The 18180-nt window shown below is 43.0% G+C and overlaps 1 non-coding gene across 1 annotated transcript; it reads right to left on the bottom strand.

Annotated features, from left to right (window-relative positions):
* Positions 1-16375: 16375 nt before the first annotated feature.
* On the bottom strand, positions 16376-16479 carry LOC133257933 (U6 spliceosomal RNA). The gene has a single exon (XR_009739780.1). It is a non-coding gene; the product is annotated as a U6 spliceosomal RNA (small nuclear RNA).
* Positions 16480-18180: the final 1701 nt, after the last annotated feature.

Raw genomic sequence — 18180 nt, forward strand, 5'->3', positions numbered from 1 at the left:
TAGAGATGCCTCTGCTACCCATTTCTGGGGTTTTATCATCTTTATTTATTGGCTATTCTCGGTCTTTGTTGCTGCACAGGCTTTTCTCTAGTTGTGGCAAACGGGGTCTACTCTCTTGTTGTGGGGCATGGGTTCCAGGGTGCTCAGGCTTCAGTAGTTGCAGCAGGTGGGCTCAGTATTTTGCTGATCCTGGGTTTTAACGCACAGGCTCAAGAGTTGTGGTGCACAGGCTTAGTTGCCCCAAGGCACATGGAATCTTCGCAGACCAGGGATTGAACCCCTGTCTCCTGCATTGGCAGGAGGATTTTTTTTTACTGCTGAGCCACTAGGGAAGCCTCATTTCTGTTTTTTTTTTTTTTTTGCTGGGATCTTGTACTTTTGGAAAGAGTACCCATATCAATGAACCATAGTTCAGTTAAACGAAACACAGTCTGATTGGCAGGCATAACTGCAAGGGTATTAACAATACCGCCATTTTCTGAAACCCTGGCATGCAACTCTGGCATTATCTATGCAACCCCATGGTCTATGGCAGCTTGGCTGACCCTGACTGCAGTAGGAACCTTGAGGCATCGTGTTGCCGGAACAGGCTAAGTGTTGACTTGCCCTCCCGCCTCCCACCACTGCCATCTTTCAGAACTTTCTGTTAAACAGAGCAGAGTTCATGGATAGGAGCCAGGGATCTATTTGATGACACCAAAGTGCTGGGACCAGCAGATGAGAAACATGTTTGGAGAAGATAGAGAGGCTGTTACAGGCATTGCTTTTGCAAAGCCACTGGGCTGACGGCAGGCCAGGGCTTGTTCCTTGCCTGCTTCTTCCCCAGCAGCCCTCCTAGCATCAAGAAGAAGCCGAGCATTTCAGGAAGGACAGTGGTTATCACAGACCAGCCTGCAGCACCAGGACACTTTTTGCTATGATAGTTGCAGAGTGTTTCCTGGACAAAACACTGTGACATGGTCCCTATCACTTAAAACTTGTAAGTGCTCTTTATGGAGAGGCTGGACTGAACAGGCAGAGAGATGCTGGTTTTGTCTGGGGATCTAGTTCCTGATATAGGTCACATGCATTTTTCTGGGCACATTTACTTTTCTTTTTTTTTAAATTATTTATGGCTGTGCTGGGTCTTCATTGTTGTGTGTGGGCTTTCTCTAGTTGCGGCGAGTGGGGGCTATTCTCTAGTTCTGTGAACAGGCTTCTCATTGCAGTAGCTTCTCTGATTGCAAAGCATGGGCTTTGCAATGAGGTTGGGCTCAGTATTTGTGTCCCACAGGCTTAGCTGCTCCGTGGCATGTGAGATCTTTCTGGATAAGGGATCCAACCAGTGTCCCCTGCATTGCAAGGCAGATTCTTAACCACCTGATCAGCAGAGAAGCCCTATATTTCTTTTATTTGTTTTTAGCCACACTGAGTGGCATGTGGCATTTTAGTTCCCCGACCAGGGCTCGAACCCACACCCTTCTGCATTGGAAGCGTGCAATCTTAACCACTGGGCCACCAGGGAAGTCCCTGGGTCTACATTTTTCTTAGGGGCTGATGGGGTTTTTGAATGCTGCACTTGGGAAGAAATGATAAAGCGAAAATTGCTCACCCGTGTCTGACTCTTTGTGACCCCACTGACTGTAGCCCGCCAGGCTCCTTGGTCTGTGGAATTCTCCAGATAAGAATACTAGAGTGGGTATCCATTCTCTTCTCCTAGGGATCTTCCTGATCCAGCAATTCAACCCAGGTCTCCTGCATTGCAGGCATATTCTTTTCCATCTGAGCCACCAGGGAAGCCCTTGAGAAGAAATGATAAGGATGTTATAAAGAAAAATGATGCTATGAATCTAAGATGTAAGGGACAAATTTCTCTGATAACAGAAGTATTTCTTTCCAAATTTCAGACTCCAGACTGCGTCTCTCTCTTGGCTCATCCAGGGTTCCTGGTGCAGTGGGCACATAGCAGCTCTTTCCTCTTCCTTCTTCCCCTTCCCAGCTAGCCCAGATTTCCAATGGGGACTTAAGTGATCCCAGCTCTAAGCTGATTTAGAGAAGCCAATTCTACCCTTCTCTGGGGTGGCTCAGATGATAAAGAATCTGCTTGCAAAGTAGGAGATTTGGGTTCGATCCCTGGGTCAGGAAGATCCCCTGGAGAAGAGAATGGCTATCCACTCCAGTATTCTTGCCAGTAAAATCCCATGGGCAGAGAAACCTGGTGGGGTCACAAAGAGTTGGACACAATTGAGAGACTAACACACACCCTTCTCCCAGATGGACCTGTGAACGAGTATGGTCTAATCAAAGTGAACGTCAGGACTTTTGCTGGGAATTCTAGGGCGAAGAGTTTTCTGCTGTGTGATTATTAGCACAGTACAATGGGAACCAGGCAGCCCTGAGTACCCATCTGGGAGTTCCAAGCACTTAACCAAGGATGCCACTAACAGCGCAGAGCCCAGGAAAGAAGCAGGTCCTTGAATGTCATGGAGCTGCTGGAGGAAGCCTCCCTATGGACTTTCTGTCACCGGGGCCTAGAAATTTCTTTTATTGTCTGAGTCACGTTTCCTATTTCTTGCCACAGAAACCATCCTCAGTGGTACCCTTGGGATACCTGTCACCCGAGTCTTTGATCTGAGCTTTTTGTCTTTGATGTAGAGGGAGACAGAATTCTAGAACCCCTGGGCTGTTGGCTCCAGGGACGAGGCAGCCCTGACCTATTTATCCCAACAATAGTCCCGGCAGAGGTGGACTCGTCCTTCCCAGAGGTGTTTGTGCTCGTGCTCAGTCCCTCAGTCATGTCCAACTCTTTGAGACTTCATGAACTGTAGCCCACCAGGCTCCTCTGTCCACAGGGTTCTCCAGGCAAGAATACCAGAGTGGGTTGCCATTCCCTTCTCCAGGACATCTTTCCAATCCAGGGATCGAACCCAGGTCTCCTGCATTGTAGGCAGATTCTTTTCCGTCTGAGCCACCGAGGGAAGCTCTTAAAGAGAAGCATAGGTACCCTGTGCTGTACTTAGTTACTCAGTCGTTCCTGACTCTTTGTGACCCCATGGACTGTAGCCTGCCAGGCTACTTTGTCCATGGGGATTCTCCAGGCAAGAATACTAGAGTGGGTTGCCATGCCCTCCTCCAAGGGATCTTCCTAACCCAGGGATCAAACCCATGTCTCCCATATTGCAGGCGGATTCTTTACCATTTGAGCCCCCAGGGAAGGCCAGATACTCTGTAAATAATCATAATTGTCCTGTTCCCCCACTTCCTTCCCTCAGCCCCACCTAGGAATACAGCAGATCAAAGGGCTGCCTTCTCTTCCTGATTTTATCTTCTGTAGCTTCTTCCCTTTGGGTCTCAACAGATGATCCTGGGGTTGTGACTTCCAGATCCTATTAGGCGCCTTTCCTCTTATCAGTTCCAGACAGACCCATGCCTGCCTGTTCCACCCAGTGTGGGCCTCTTTGACATGACGGGGGAGGAGGGGGGTGCCTCCCATGTCCCAGATTCCACTTGGGTCTCTTTTGTTCCTTTCCATTCAATCACTCAATAAGATAAAGTATCCTCTGTGAAGAATAGAAAAGAAACTGAAAAAACAAGAGTGTAAACTGATTAAAGGTTCATTCAAAACTACAATAATGAAAACTGTTTGGGACTCTTTTTTATATAGTCTAAGAATAAACATCAAATAACTGGAACTGAATAGAAAGTTCTGAAATGTCACCAAGTGTATATGATATATAAGAACGTATTTTGTGGTCTATGTAGTATTTCAAATCATTTCAGGGGAAGGATAAATCAGTGGTTGTCAATTTGAGGTGATTTTTTTCCCAGGGGACCCTGGGCAACATCTAGAGGCATTTTTGGTTGTCACAACTGGTATAACGCTACTAGAATTTGATAGTGATCAGAAATGTTGTTAGACATCCTGAGTGTACAGGACAACCCCCAAAGAATTACCTGGCCCCAAATATCAGAAGTGCCACTAGTGAGAAACCTTGGAATAAATGAGATATTTGGAAGAATCATTCAGGAGGAAAAAGAAATATGAAATTAGATTCTGAATCATATCATAACAAAATTAATTTCAAGTGAGGTAAAATATAAATTTTTATAAGTAAAATCTTTAATAAAATTTATAAGAAAACAGAAAAATTTTTATCCTTGTGTAAAGACTTTTTAAAACCACACAAACAAATCTAAAACAATAAAGGAAATACTGGTAGACTTCACCCTGTAATCATGAAAAACACCATAAGATCATAAAGGCACTATAAAAAATACCAACTAGAGTTGCAACAAATGTGACAAAAATTGGCACTTTTTCCCACACTTTTTTCTTCTTTTTCAGATTCTTTTCCATTATGTGTTTTAAAATTTAATTTTTATGCATATTGGAATATAGTTGATTTACAATATTGTGTTAGTTTCAGTTGTACAGCAAAGTGATTCAGTTACACATAAACATACATCCATTCTTTTTTTAATTCTTTTCCCATACAGGTTATCACAGAATATTGAGTAGAGTTCCCTGTGCTATACAATAGGTCCTTGCTGATTGTTCCCACACTTTAGCATCATTGGAAGAAATGAAACATCATTTTACAATGATTTTTCCCTCAACCTTATTGAGGTATGAGTGAAAAAACAATTGGACATATTTAAGGCTTACAGTGTGGTGTTTTGATACATGTATACCTTGTATGGGCTTCCCAGGTGGCGCAGTGGTAAAGAATTTGCCTGCCAATGCAAGACATGTCACAGACACACCGGGTGGATTCCCTGGTGGGGAAGATCCCCTGCAGAAGGAAATGGCAACCAGCTCCAGTATTCTTGACTGGAAAATTCCCTGGACAGAGGAGCCTGGTGAGCTACTGTCTATGGGGTGACAAAGAGTCGGACATGACTTAGCGACTGAGCACACACACATACCTTGTGTAATGATTACTGCAGTAAAGCTAATTAACATATCCAACACCTTTGTGTGTGGAGGAGGTGGTGAGGGGAGAGCCCTTAAGATCTACTCTCAGGGATTCCCTGGTAGTCCAGTGCTTAGGACTCCATGCTTTCACTGCCCAAATTCAGTTCCTAGTTGGGGAATTAATATCCCACAAGTTGTGGGGCATGGCCAAAAAACAAAAAAATTTCTACCCTCAGCACATTTTAAGTATGTGATCTATTATTAATTATAGTTGTCATGCTTTATATTAGCTCTCTAGAACTTATTCATTTTATATTTGAAAGTCTGTACCTTATGACCAACATCTTCCCATTTCCTTCACTCCCAAGTCCCTGGAAAACACCATTTCTTGTTTCTGTTTTCCTAAGTTCGACTTTTCAAGATTTTACTTATAACTGATAGCATGCGATATTTGTCTTTCTGTGTCCGGTTTATTTTACCTTGCATAACACCCTCCAAATTCATCCATATGATTGCAAATGACAAGATTTCCTATTTTTTACAATTAATTTTTTTTGGAGCATACTTGATTTAAAATGTGTTAGTTTCAAGTGTACAGAAAAATAAATCAGTTATACATATTCATATATCCACTCTTTTTTACATTCTATTCCCATATAGGTCATTGAGTAAAGTTCCCTGTGCTATTCAGTAGGTCCTTATTAGTTATCTGTTTTATATATAGTAATTCAGTTCAGTTCGGTTCAGTCGCTCAGTCGTGTCCAACTGTTTATTACCCGATGAACCACAGCACGCCAGGCCTCCCTGTGCATCACCAACTCCCAGACTTTACACAAACTCATGTCCATTGAGTTGGATATGCCATCCAACCATTTCATCCTCTGTCATCCCCTTCTCCTCCAGCCTCCAATCTTTCCCAACATCAGGGTCTTTTCAAATGAGTCAGCTCTTCGCATCAGGTGGCCAAAGTATTGGAGTTTCAGCTTCAACATCAGTCCTTCCAATGAACTCCTAGAACTGATCTCCTTTAGGATGGACTGGTTGGATCTCCTTGCAGTCCAAGGGACTCTCAAGAGTCTTCTCCAACACCACAGTTCAAAAGCATCAATTCTTCAGCGCTCATCTTTCTTTATAGTCCAACTCTCACATCCATACATGACTTATCGAAAAACCATAGCCTTGACTAGATATACTTTTGTTGACAAAGTAATGTCTCCGGTTTTTAATATGCTGTCTAGGTTGGTCATAACTTTCCTTCCAAGAAGTAAGTGTCTTTTAATTTCATGGCTGCAGTCACCATCTGCAGTGATTTTGGAGCCCCCAAAAATCAAGTCATCCACTATTTCCACTGTTTTCCCATCTATTTGCCATGAAGTGATGGGACTGGATGCCATGATCTTCGTTTTCTGAATGTTGAGTTTTAAGCCAACTTTCTCACTCTCCTCTTTCACTTTCATCAAGAGGTTTTTTAGTTCTTCTCTTTCTGCCATAAGGGTGGTGTCATCTGCATATCTGAGGTTACTGATATTTCTCCCAGCAATCTTGATTCCAGCCTGTGCTTCATCCAGCCCAGCGTTTCTCATGATGTACTCTGCATAGAAGTTAAGTAAGCAGGGTGACAATATACAGCCTTGACATACTCCTTTTCCTATTTGGAACCAGTCTGTTGTTCCATGTCCATTCTAACTGCTGCTTCCTGATCTGCATATAGGTTTCTCAAGAGGCAGGTCAGGTGGTCTGGTATTCCCATCTCTTTCAGAATTTTCCACAGTTTGTTGTGATCCACAAGGTCAAAGGCTTTGGCATAGTCAATAAAGCAGAAACAGATGTTTTTCTGGAACTCTCTTGCTTTTTTGATAATCCAGCAGATGTTAGCAATTTGATCTCTGGTTCCTCTGCCTTTTCTAAAGCCAGCTTGAACATCTGGAAGTTCATGGTTCATATATTGCTGAAGCCTGGTGTGGAGAATTTTGAGCATTACTTTACTAGCGTGTGAGATGAGTGCAATTGTACGGTATTTTGAGCATTCTTTGGCATTGCCTTTCTTTGGGATTGAAATGAAAACTGACCTTTTCCAGCCCTGTGGCCACTGCTGAGTTTTCCAAATTTGCTGACATATTGAGTGCAACACTTTCACAGCATCATCTTTTAGGATTTGAAATAGCTCAACTGGAATTCCATCACCTCCACTAGCTTTGTTTGTAGTGATGCTTCCTAAGGCCCATTTGACTTCACATTCCAGGATGTCTGGCTCTAGGTGAGTGATCATACCATCGTGATTATCTGGGTCGTGAAGATATTTTTTGTACAGCTCTTCTGTGTATTCTTGCCATCTCTTCTTAATATCTTCTGCTTCTGTTAGGTCCATACCATTTCTGGCCTTTATTGAGCCCATCTTTGCATGAAATGTTCCCTTGGTATCTCTAATTATCTTGAAGAGATCTCTAGTCTTTCCCATTCTATTGTTTTCCTCTCTTTCTTTGCATTGATCACTGAGGAAGGCTTTCTTATCTCTCCTTGCTATTCTTTGGAATTCTGTATTCAAATGTGTATATCTTTCCTTTTCTCCTTTGCTTTTGGCTTCTCTTCTTTTCATAGCTATTTGTAAGGCCTCCTCAGACAGCCATTTTGCTTTTTTGCATTTCTTTTTCTTAAGGATGGTCTTGATATCTGTCTCCTGTACAATGTCATGAACCTCCGTCCATAGTTCATCAGGCACTCTATCAGAACTAGTCCCTTAAATCTATTTCTCACTTCCACTGTATGATCATAAGGGATTTGATTTAGGTCATACCTGAATAGTCTAGTGCTTTCCCCCACTTTCTTCAGTTTAAGTCTGAATTTGGCTATAACGAGTTCATGATCTGAGCCACAGTCAGCTCCAGGTCTTGCTTTTGCTGACGTGTAGAGCTTCTCCATCTTTGGCTGCAAGAGTATAATAAATCTGATTTCGCTATTGACCATCTGGTGATGTCCATGTGTAGAGTCTTCTCTTGTGTTGTTGGAAGAGGGTGTTTGCTATAACCAGTGCGTTCTCTTGGCAAAACCCTATTAGCCTTTGCCCTGCTTCATTCTGTACTCCAAGGCCAAATTTGCCTGTTACCCCAGGTGTTTCTTGACTTCCTACTTTTGCATTCCAGTCCCCTATAATGAAAAGGACATCTTTTTTGGGTGTTATTTCTAAAAGGTCTTGTAGGTCTTCATAGAACCATTCAACTTCAGCTTCTTCAATGTTACTGGTCAGGGCACAGACTTGGATTACTGTGATATTGAATGGTTTACCTTGGAAACAAACAGAGATCATTCTGTTGTTTCTGAGCTTGCATCCAAATACTGCATTTCGGAGTCTTTTGTTGACTATGATGGCTACTCCATTTCTTCTAAGGGATTCCTGCCCACAGTAGTAGATATAACGGTCATCTGAGTTAAATTCACCCATTCCAGTCCATCTTAGTTCGCTGATTCCTAAAATGTCAACATTCACTCTTGCCATCTCCTGTTTGACCACTTCCGATTTGCCTTGATTCATGGTCCTAGAATTCTAGGTTCCTATGCAATATTGCTCTTTACAGCATTGGACCTTGCTTCTATCACCAGTCATATCCACAATTGGATGTTGTTTTTGCTTTGGCTCCATCCCTTCATTCTTTCTGGAGTTTCTCCACTGATCTCTAGTAGCATATTGGGTACCTACTGACCTGGGGAGTTCATATTTCAGTGTCCTATCTTTTGCCTTTTCATACTGTTCATGGAGTTCTCAAGGCAAGAGTACTGAAGTGGTTTGCCCTTCCCTTCTCCAGTGGACCACATTCTGTCAGACCTCTCCACCATGACCCAACTGTCTTGGGTGGCCCCACATGACATAGCCTAGTTTCACTGAGTTAGACAAGGCTGTGGTCCATGTGAAAAGATTGGCTAGTTGTCTGTGATTGTGGTTTCAGTCTGTCTGCCCTCTGATGCCTTCTCTCAGCATCTACCATCTTACTTGGGTTTCTCTTACCTTGGATGTGGGGTATCTCTTTATGGCTGCTCCAGCAAAGTGCAGCCGCTGCTCCTTACCTTGGATGTGTGGTATCTCCTCTTGGCCAGCCACTCCTGACCTTGGGCATGGGGTAACTCCTCTTGGCTGCTGCTCCTGACCTTGGACATGGGACAGCTCCTCTTGGCTGCTGCTCCTGACCTTGGACATGGGGTAGCTCCTCTCGGCTGCTGCTCCTGACCTTGGACGTGGGGTAGCTTGCCACACAGCCACCGCTTGTGTATTGCCAATTCCAATCTCCCAGTTTATCCCTCCCCCACTTTTCCCCTTGGTACCTGTAAGTTTGTTTTCTATATCTTGACTCTATTTCTGTTTTGTGAATAAGTTCATTTGCACCATTTTTCCAGATTCCACATATAAACTATATCATATGACATTTATTTTTCTCTACCTGACTTACTTCACTCAGTATAACAAGGATTTCCTTTAAGGCTGAAAAATATTTTATCATATATGTGTGTTTACCCATTTTATTAGCGTTGATAAAATATCTCACAATTTCTTTATCTGTTCATCCATGGACAGACACTTCTGTTGTTTCCAATATCTTGGCTATCATGAATAATATTGCAATAAACATGAGAGTGCACATATTGCTTTAAGATACTGATTTAATTTCCCTTGGATATATAGTAAGAAGCAGGATTACTGGATCATATGGCAGTTTCATTTTTAAGTTTTTGAGGAACTTCCCTACTGTTTTCCATGGTGGCTTTACCAATTTACCTTCCCACCACAAGTGTAGAAATGTTCTCGTTTCTTTAAAACCTCATCAACACTTGTAATCTCTTGTCTTTTTGATAATAGCTATTTTAACAGATGTGAGATATCTCACTGTGGTTTTGATTTGCTTTTCCCTGATGGTTAGGGACGTTGAACAAGTTTTCATATACTTGTTGGTCATTCATAAGTCTTCTTTAGCGAAACATCTATTCAGTTCCTTTGCCCATAAAAAAAAAAATAATTTTATTTATTTTTGGTTGAACTGGGTTTTCATTGCTTTGCTCCGGCTTCCTCTAGTTGTGGCGAGTGAGGGCCCTTCCAGGTTAGGTGCACGGGCTTTAGTATTTGCAGCACCCAAGCTCAGCAGTCGCGGCTTGTGGGCCCTGGAGGGTGGCACCGGCAGTTGTGGCACACAGGCTTTGTTGCTCTGTGGCATGTGGAATGTCCTCAGACCAGGGATTGAACCCGAGTCCCCTCCATTGGCAGACAGATTCCTATCCACTGCACCACCCTGGAAGTCCCCTTTGCCCATTTTTTAAATTGGATTATTACTGTTTCCAGTTGAGTTGTATGATTTCTTTATACATTTTGGATATTAACCCCTTATCTGATACATGGTTTGCAAAGTTTTTCTCCCATTCTAGAGGCTGCCTTTTCATTTTGTTATTTGTCTCCTTGCTGTGCAGAAACTTTTTAGTTTGATGTTATCCCCTTTGTTTATTTTTGCTTTTGTTGTAGATGCTTTTGACGTCATCAAATAAATCATTGCCAAGATCTGTGTTGGGGGGACTCATTCCATATATTTTGTTCTAGAATGTTCATTGTAGCATTTTTTAAAGTCTTTACTGAGTTTGTTACAATATTTCTTCTGTTGTTTATATTCTGGCTTGTTGGCCTAGAGGATGTGGGATCTTAGCTCCCCCACCAGGGATCTAACCCATTCCCCCTGCACTAGAAGGAGAAATCTCAGCCACTGGATCACCAGGCAAGTCCCTCTAGTATTGTTATAATGGAGAAAAACTAGAGGACGCCCCAATGCCCAATAATCAGGAATCAGTTTATTTAATGGAATACCATGTGGCCATTAAAGATAGTGTAATAATAGTGTAAAAGAATATTTCACTTGGAAAAATGTTTACTCTTTATTCAGAGAGAAAATATCTAAAATGTTGTATTAGGGGACTTCCCTGGTGGTCCAGTGGCTAAGATTCTGCACTCCCAATGCACAGAGTGAGGTTTCATCCTTGGTCAGGGAACTAGATCCCACATCACAGCAACTAAGAGTTTGCATGCCACAGCTATGACCTGGTGCAGCCAAATAAATATTTTAAAAAGTTGTAGTAGTATCATATTTTTGTAAAAGAAAAAGTACATAGATGTTTGTGCTCAGTCACTCAATCATGTCCAACGCTTTGTGACTCCAGCCCACCAGACTCCTCTGTCCATGGGATTTCCCAGGCAAGAATACTGGAGTGAGTTGCCATTTCCTTCTCCAAGGATGTTCCTGACCCAGGGGTCATACCTGTGTCTCTTGCGTCTCCTGCATTAGCAGGTGGGTTCTTTACCACTAGTACCACCTGGGAAGCCGCTACACATATGTTTACATATGCGTAAAAAAAAAGTAGAAAAAATTCTACTCTACATATGAGTATTCTACTCTACATATGAGTAGAAAAAAAGATATTTAAATAAAGACACTAAAAATTGATGGGATCATTTCTGTTTGGGGGAATTGGGTGATGGGATTTTTTTCTGTGTGTTTTCAAAAAATTCTAAAAAGATCTGAATAATAAATGTTATTTCAAAACTTTCAAGCAACGTGGTTGTAAAACACTCACCAGGGACGGACTGAGTGTGCTCCTGCTGCTGCTGCTGAGTCACTTCAGTCGTGTCCGACTCTGTGCGACCCCATAGATGGCAGCCCATCAGGCTCCCCTGTCCCTGGGATTCTCCAGGTAAGAACACTGGGGTGGGTTGCCATTTCTTTCTCCAAAGCATGAAAGTGAAAAATGAAAGTGAAGTTGCTCATTCGTGTCCAACTCTTAGCGACCCCATGGACTGCAGCCCATCAGGCTCCTCCATCCGTGGGATTTTCCAGGCAAGAGTACTGGAGTGGGGTGCCATTGCCTTCTCCAGAGTGTGCTCCTAGGTGTCTACAAACTTGGCCTCTGGGATTGGGCAGTCCCTTCCCCTCCTTCTCTGTGACCTCCTTTTTCCCACTGACTAAATGTGGGTGGATGAGCTTAGAGTCTCAGATGTCCACGGTTTGCAGTTGCTGTTGTTGGCTGACAAGCCCTGTGAGGATTTGTGCCAAAGCATTCACTCATTCTTGTTATCCATTAATAGCATGTGGGACACACATGTCTCTGACAGATAACTTGCCTTCAAATGACTCACATGTATGTCTATTCCCTCACTGGGCCTCTGCTCCAAAGTAAACATAAGGTAAATGCTTCTGGTGTGTGTGTGCTCAGTCGTGTATGACACTTTGTGACCCCATGTACTGTAGCCCCCTGCCAAGGCTCCTCTATCCATGGAATTTCCCAGGCATGAATACTGGAGTGGGTTGCCATTTCCTTCTGCAGGAGATCTTCCCAACCCAGGGACTGAACCCTTGTCTCCTGTATTGGCAGGTGGATTCTTTACCACTAGTGTCACTTGGGTGGTTCAGCAGTAAAGAATCTGCCTGCCAATGCAGGAGACAAGAGTTCAGTCCCTAGGTTGGGAAGATCCCCTGGAGAAGGAAATGGCAACCCAATCCAGTATTCTTGCCTGGAAATTTCATAGACAGAGGAACCTGGCAGACTACAGTCCATGGGGTTGCACAAAAATTAGACACGACTGAGTGACTAAACCACCACTACCACCAAACATAAAGAGGGGACAGGGCCCATCTTATGTTTTTTTTTTTTTTAAACATCTGTTACAATTTATTTATTATTTTTGTTTATTTTCATTTTATTTTGGGCCATGCTGTTTGGTATGTGGGATCTTAGTTCCTCAACCAGGAACTGAACCCACACCCCCTGCATTGGAAGCATGGAGTCTTAACCACTGGACCACCAGAGAAGTCCCAGGGCCCATTCTAGAGCCCAGCAAGTTGAATCCAGGCAGACGAACATTACCTGTGTGTGGTGTTTTTTTGTCCAGGGCCACTTGAATTGGCCTTTGCTAACCCCAGGGCCTTTGTATGTACAGGGGACCCAGAGCTCCTATTTATTTATGTATTATTTTTATCAAGTGAAACTGTTAACAGTTTTTCTTTTTTTGATTGATGTATCATTGATTTACAATGTTGTGTTAATTACTGCTGCTGCTACTGCTGCTGCTGCTAAGTCACTTCAGTTGTGTCCGACTCTGTGCGACCCCATAGACAGCAGCCCACCAGGCTCCCCTGTCCCTGGGATTCTCCAGGCAAGAACACCAGAGTGGGTTGCCATTTCCTTCTCCAATGCATGAAAGTGAAAAGTGAAAGTGAAGTCGCTCAGTCGTGTCCGACTCTTAGCGACCCCATGGACTGCAGCCTACCAGGCTCCTCGGTCCATAGGATTCTCCAGGCAAGAGTACTGGAGTGGGGTGCCATTGCTTTCTCCTGGTGTTAATTACTGTTGTATGGCAAAGTGACTCAGTTATACATATGCATACATTCTTTTTTATGTTCTTTTCCATTATGATTTATTACAGGATATTGAATATAGTTCACTATGCTCTGCAGTTGGACCTTGTTATTCATCCATTCTATATATACTACTTTGCATCTGCTAAATGCAAATTCCCAAGCCATCTGTCTCCCACTTCCCCTCCTCCCCCTTGGCAACCACAAGTCTGTTCCCAAAGCTCCTTTATATTATTAGGTCACTGAAGAAAACCAGGCATAGACTGACATGGAGAAAGAATCTATGGGTGAGAGAAACAAAAGCAGTTTCTGGGACAGAAAAGTCCCCCAAACTCCTGGGGAGATTATCTTGCTGGTTGATCATCAGGGGTTATCTAATAATTTGCTCCAAATCTCAGATTCGTTATCTGCATTGGGTGGGTTGGGGAGGTTTGGATTCCATGGCCTTTTCAGCTGAAAAATTCCCAGACTGTTAGGTTTGATGGGGGACTTTTCAAGTCCACAGTCTTTGAGGTGAGAAGACAGGGAGAAGAATGGAAGAGAAAAAACAGGGTAATGACTTTGTCAATCCAGACAGCTGTCTACTGTGCCTTCTTGGTTTTCTAAACTGGCAATCTCCAATAGAAGTATTATAATGCAAACTCATATGTAATTGCAATTTTTCTTTCTTTTTTAAAAGTGTTGTCTGGAAACCCAGGCTTGAGAGGGGGTGCCATTACTTTTATTTATTATTATTATTTTACAAATATTTATTTGGCTGTGCTGGATCTTAGTTGCAGCATGCGGAATCTGGAATCTTCGGCTGTGGCATGCGGGATCTAGTTCCCTGATCAGAGACTGAACCTGGGCACCCTGTGTTGGGAGAGCAGAGTCTTAGCTACTGGACCACCAGGGAAGTCCCAATTTTAATTTTTCTAGTAGGTACATTTTGAGAAGTAAAAAGAAATAGGTGGAGTTAATTTTAATAATATAATTGATTTAGCTCAATATATCAAAAATATGGGGGCTTCCCAGGTGGAGGGCACAGTGGTAAAGAACCCACCCCGCCTGCATATGTAGGAGGCGAAGGAGACAAGGGTTCTATCCCTAGGTCAGGAAGATGCCTTGGAGTAGGAAATGGCCACCGACTCCAGTATTCTTGCCTGAGAAATCCCACGGACAGAGGAGCCTGGCAGCCTACAGTCCATGGAGTCATAAAGAGTCAGACAAAACCAAGAGACTGAGCACACACATAGAAAATATTGTGTGATGAATATATAAATCATTGAGAGATCTTATGTTTATTTTTTGATACAAAAATACTGGTGTGCATTTTACACTTAGGGCACATGTCCATTTGGACTAGCTACGCTTCAAATTCTCAATAGCCACACGTGGCTAGGGGCTACCATATTGGACAGTGCAGCTTTAATCCCTATGAGGTAGGTAGGGCTTATTTCTCTCCTTATATAGATGGGAAAAGAGAGGCTTAGAGGATCTACAGTGCGTCTAGCAGAGTAGAGAAAGGGCCCCATGCCCTTCCCTCTGCCCCTCAGCTGATTCTCCAATTCTATGCCACCCTCCTCCACAGCCTGAGGCACAGTCCATCCTCCTTGGAGCTCAAAGGCAAGTGGGGAGAGAGAACCAATTCACTTCTAGTGCAATGACATGCCAGATAGTGCAGTGGGATTCAGAGCAGGGAGAGGGCTGTGAGGCCTGGAGGAGACAGGTCAAGTTATCTTTCACCAACCGAATGGCCTGGGCTGGGAGTCATGGCTGGGTAGGTCTCCCTGATAAGCTGCCCAGACAAATAGGTTCCTAGAGACCCATCTCAAGGACCCATGGGCCAGACTTCCATGACCTGTGACTTTCTTATCTGTACACAGAATTTCAAGTTTCACTGAGGCTTGGCCCCGCCAGAGAGGCTTAAAATGCCCAGTAGCAAGAAGAGAAGGCATCCATAAAAATAGCAATGATAATATGAACACTAATAGTGATGTGTGAAACCACCCAGGGAAAAGTGGTTCTGCCCTTGGCAGTGCAGTATTTCCCCCAGCATCCCTGGGAGGCACACCATTCCCATATTGGAGGCCCTCCCCTTATTGTTCCAGTGCTGACATTCAGGGAGACCACCCCCACGCCAGGTTCCTGCCGATCTGTGGGGGGAGGGGGGAGTCTCAGAATGTCTTTTCTTGAGTGTAGCCAACCAAGAGACCACTCCATGTGATCCATGAATTTAGGTGATTTTTTTTCTACCAAAGACCCTATAATGAAAGCAACTACCTATCAAACATGAACTGTTCGCCTTATGGACAAAAGTCTAAGGGGACAGAGTAGGGTGTGGGTTACACAGGGAGGGACTGTGTGGCTGAGCCAAGTAGGGACAGGATTGAGAACAGATGTCCATCTACAGAAGAATGGATGAAGAAGGTGTGGTACGTATATACAAAGGCATAGTACTCAGCCATAAAAGGGAATGAAACTGTATCATTTGTAGAGATGTGGATGGACCTAGAAAGTATCATATAGAGTGAAGTACATCAGAAAGAAAAAACAAATATCTTATATTAACACATATGTGTGGAAATTAAAAACATGGTATAGATTATCTTATTTGCAAAGTAGAACTAGAAACACAGATGTAGAGAACAAATTTATGGATACCAAGGGGGAGAGGAGTGGGCTAAAGGAATCAGGAGATTGGGATTGACATACATACACTATTAACACTATGATAAAATAGATAACTAGTGAGAACCTACTGTATTGCACTGGGAACTCTACTTAATGCACTGCAGAGATCTGAATGGAAAGGAAATCCAAAAGGTAGGAAATATATATAGATGTATGGCTGATTCATTTTGCTTTACAGTTGAAACTAACACATTATAAAGCAACTATACTTCAATAAAAATTAATTAAAAAAAACAATTTTGAAAAGATTCTTTCCCATATAGGCAATTAGAGTATTGAGTATACAGTAAGTCCTTATTAGTTATCTATTTAATATATAGTAGTGTGTGTATGTCAATTCCAATCTCGCAATTTGTCCACAGCCTCTACCCCCAATCCTCTAGTAACCATAAGTTTGTTTCCTACATCTGTGACTCTACTTTTGTTTGGTAAAAATATGGAAAGCTTCACGAATTTGCATATCATCCTTGTGCAGGGTCCATGCTAATCTTCTTCTGTATGGTTCCAATTTTAGTGTATGTACTGCTGAAGTGATCCATCTTTTTCATTTAGAAAAGTCCCTTTAACATTTCTCTTAAAGATAGTTTGATGGTTTTACAGGCTCTTGCTTGTCTGTAAAATTTTTGATCGCTTCATCGAATCTGAACCAAAGCCTTGCAGATAAAGTATTCTTGGTTGTAGTTTTTCCCCTTTTATCACATTAAATATATTATGCCATTCCCTTCTGGCCTGTAGACTTTCTGCTGAAAAGTCAGCTGACAGACTAAACGGGAGTTTCCTTGTATGTCACTTGTTGCTTTTTCCTTCCAGCTTTAATGTTCTCTTTGTGTGTGTGTTCAGTTGCTAAGTCGTGTCCGACTCTTTGTGACCCCATGGACTGCAGCACGCCAGGCTTCTCAGTCCTTTACCATCTCCTGGAGTTTCCTCAAATTCATGTCCATCCAGCTGGTGATGCCATCCAACCATATCATCCTCTGCACCCTCTTCTCCTCGTGCCCTCAATCATTCCCAGCATCAGGGTCTTTTCCAATGAGTTGGCTCTTCACATCAGGTGGCCAAAGTATTGGAGCTTCTGCTTCCGCGTCAGTCCTTCCAATGAATATTCAAGGCTGATTTCCTCTAGGACTGACTGGTTCTTTATCTTTATTCTTTGCCATTTTAATTATAATATGTCTTGGTGTTTTCCTCTTTGAGTTGATCCTATTTGGGAGTCTCTGTGCTTCCTGGACCTGGATGTCTGTTTCCTTTCCCAGGTTAGGGAAGCTTTCAGGTATTATGTCCTCTAATACGTTCTCTGGCCCTTTCTCTCTTTTCTCCTCCAGGGATCCCCATAATGTAAATGTTAGTTGTTTGATTTTTGTGTCAGAGGTCTTTTAAACTGTCCCCATTTTTTATATTATTTTTTTCTTTTTCTGTTCAGTTTGGTTGATTTCCACTACTCTGATTCTAGTTTGCTGATTTGTTTCTTTGTATCACTGAAGCTACTGTTGATTCCTTCTAGTGTATTTTTCATTTCTGTTATTTATTTATTTTAAAAAATTAATTAATCATTTTTTGGCTGAGCTGGGTCTTTGCTGCTTTTGTGTGGGTTTTCTCTAGTTGCGGTGAGCAGGGGGCTACTTTTGATATGGTTCGTGGACTTCTCGTGGATGCTTCTCTTGTTGCAGAGCACAGGCTCTCAGCAGTAGGCTTCAGTAATTGCAGCACAGAGTCTTAGGTGCTCTGGGATATGTGGAATCTTCCCAGACCAGGGATCAAACCTGTGTCCCCTGCATTGGCAAGCAGATTTTTTTTTTTTTTTTAATCACTGGACCATCAGAGAAGTCCATCATTATCTTCTTGAATCTGCTTTCCCCTTGATGTTGCTCGTTTATTTTCCCATAGAAGGATAAATGCCAAATCTTGAAACTGAAATGGAGGCTGTGGCCAACTCACACACCTGGTGCTTTGCTGATGAAGATGTCCTGGGCTTGGGGTTGGCCAAGGCCCTGGGCTGGGCAGTTGGCCCTGCTCAGAGTGATGCTCTGTCTCACTCTCCTTTCCTGCAGGGACAGTGGCGAGAGGAGAGTTACTCCAACTGCTCACTTTTGCCTGGCATCCATTGGCACCAGGCCAAGGATGTGGATGGATGGATAGAGGCCTGGTTTGCTCTTCTCTAACACTTGGAAACTTGGCTTCCGATTAGTTATGGCCTGTATCCAAATGGGCAACAGCAGGTTCATCCTCTTCCATTGT

Source organism: Bos javanicus, chromosome 11, assembly GCF_032452875.1.
Source record: "Bos javanicus breed banteng chromosome 11, ARS-OSU_banteng_1.0, whole genome shotgun sequence".
In the NCBI taxonomy this organism is placed as follows: Eukaryota; Metazoa; Chordata; class Mammalia; order Artiodactyla; family Bovidae; genus Bos; species Bos javanicus.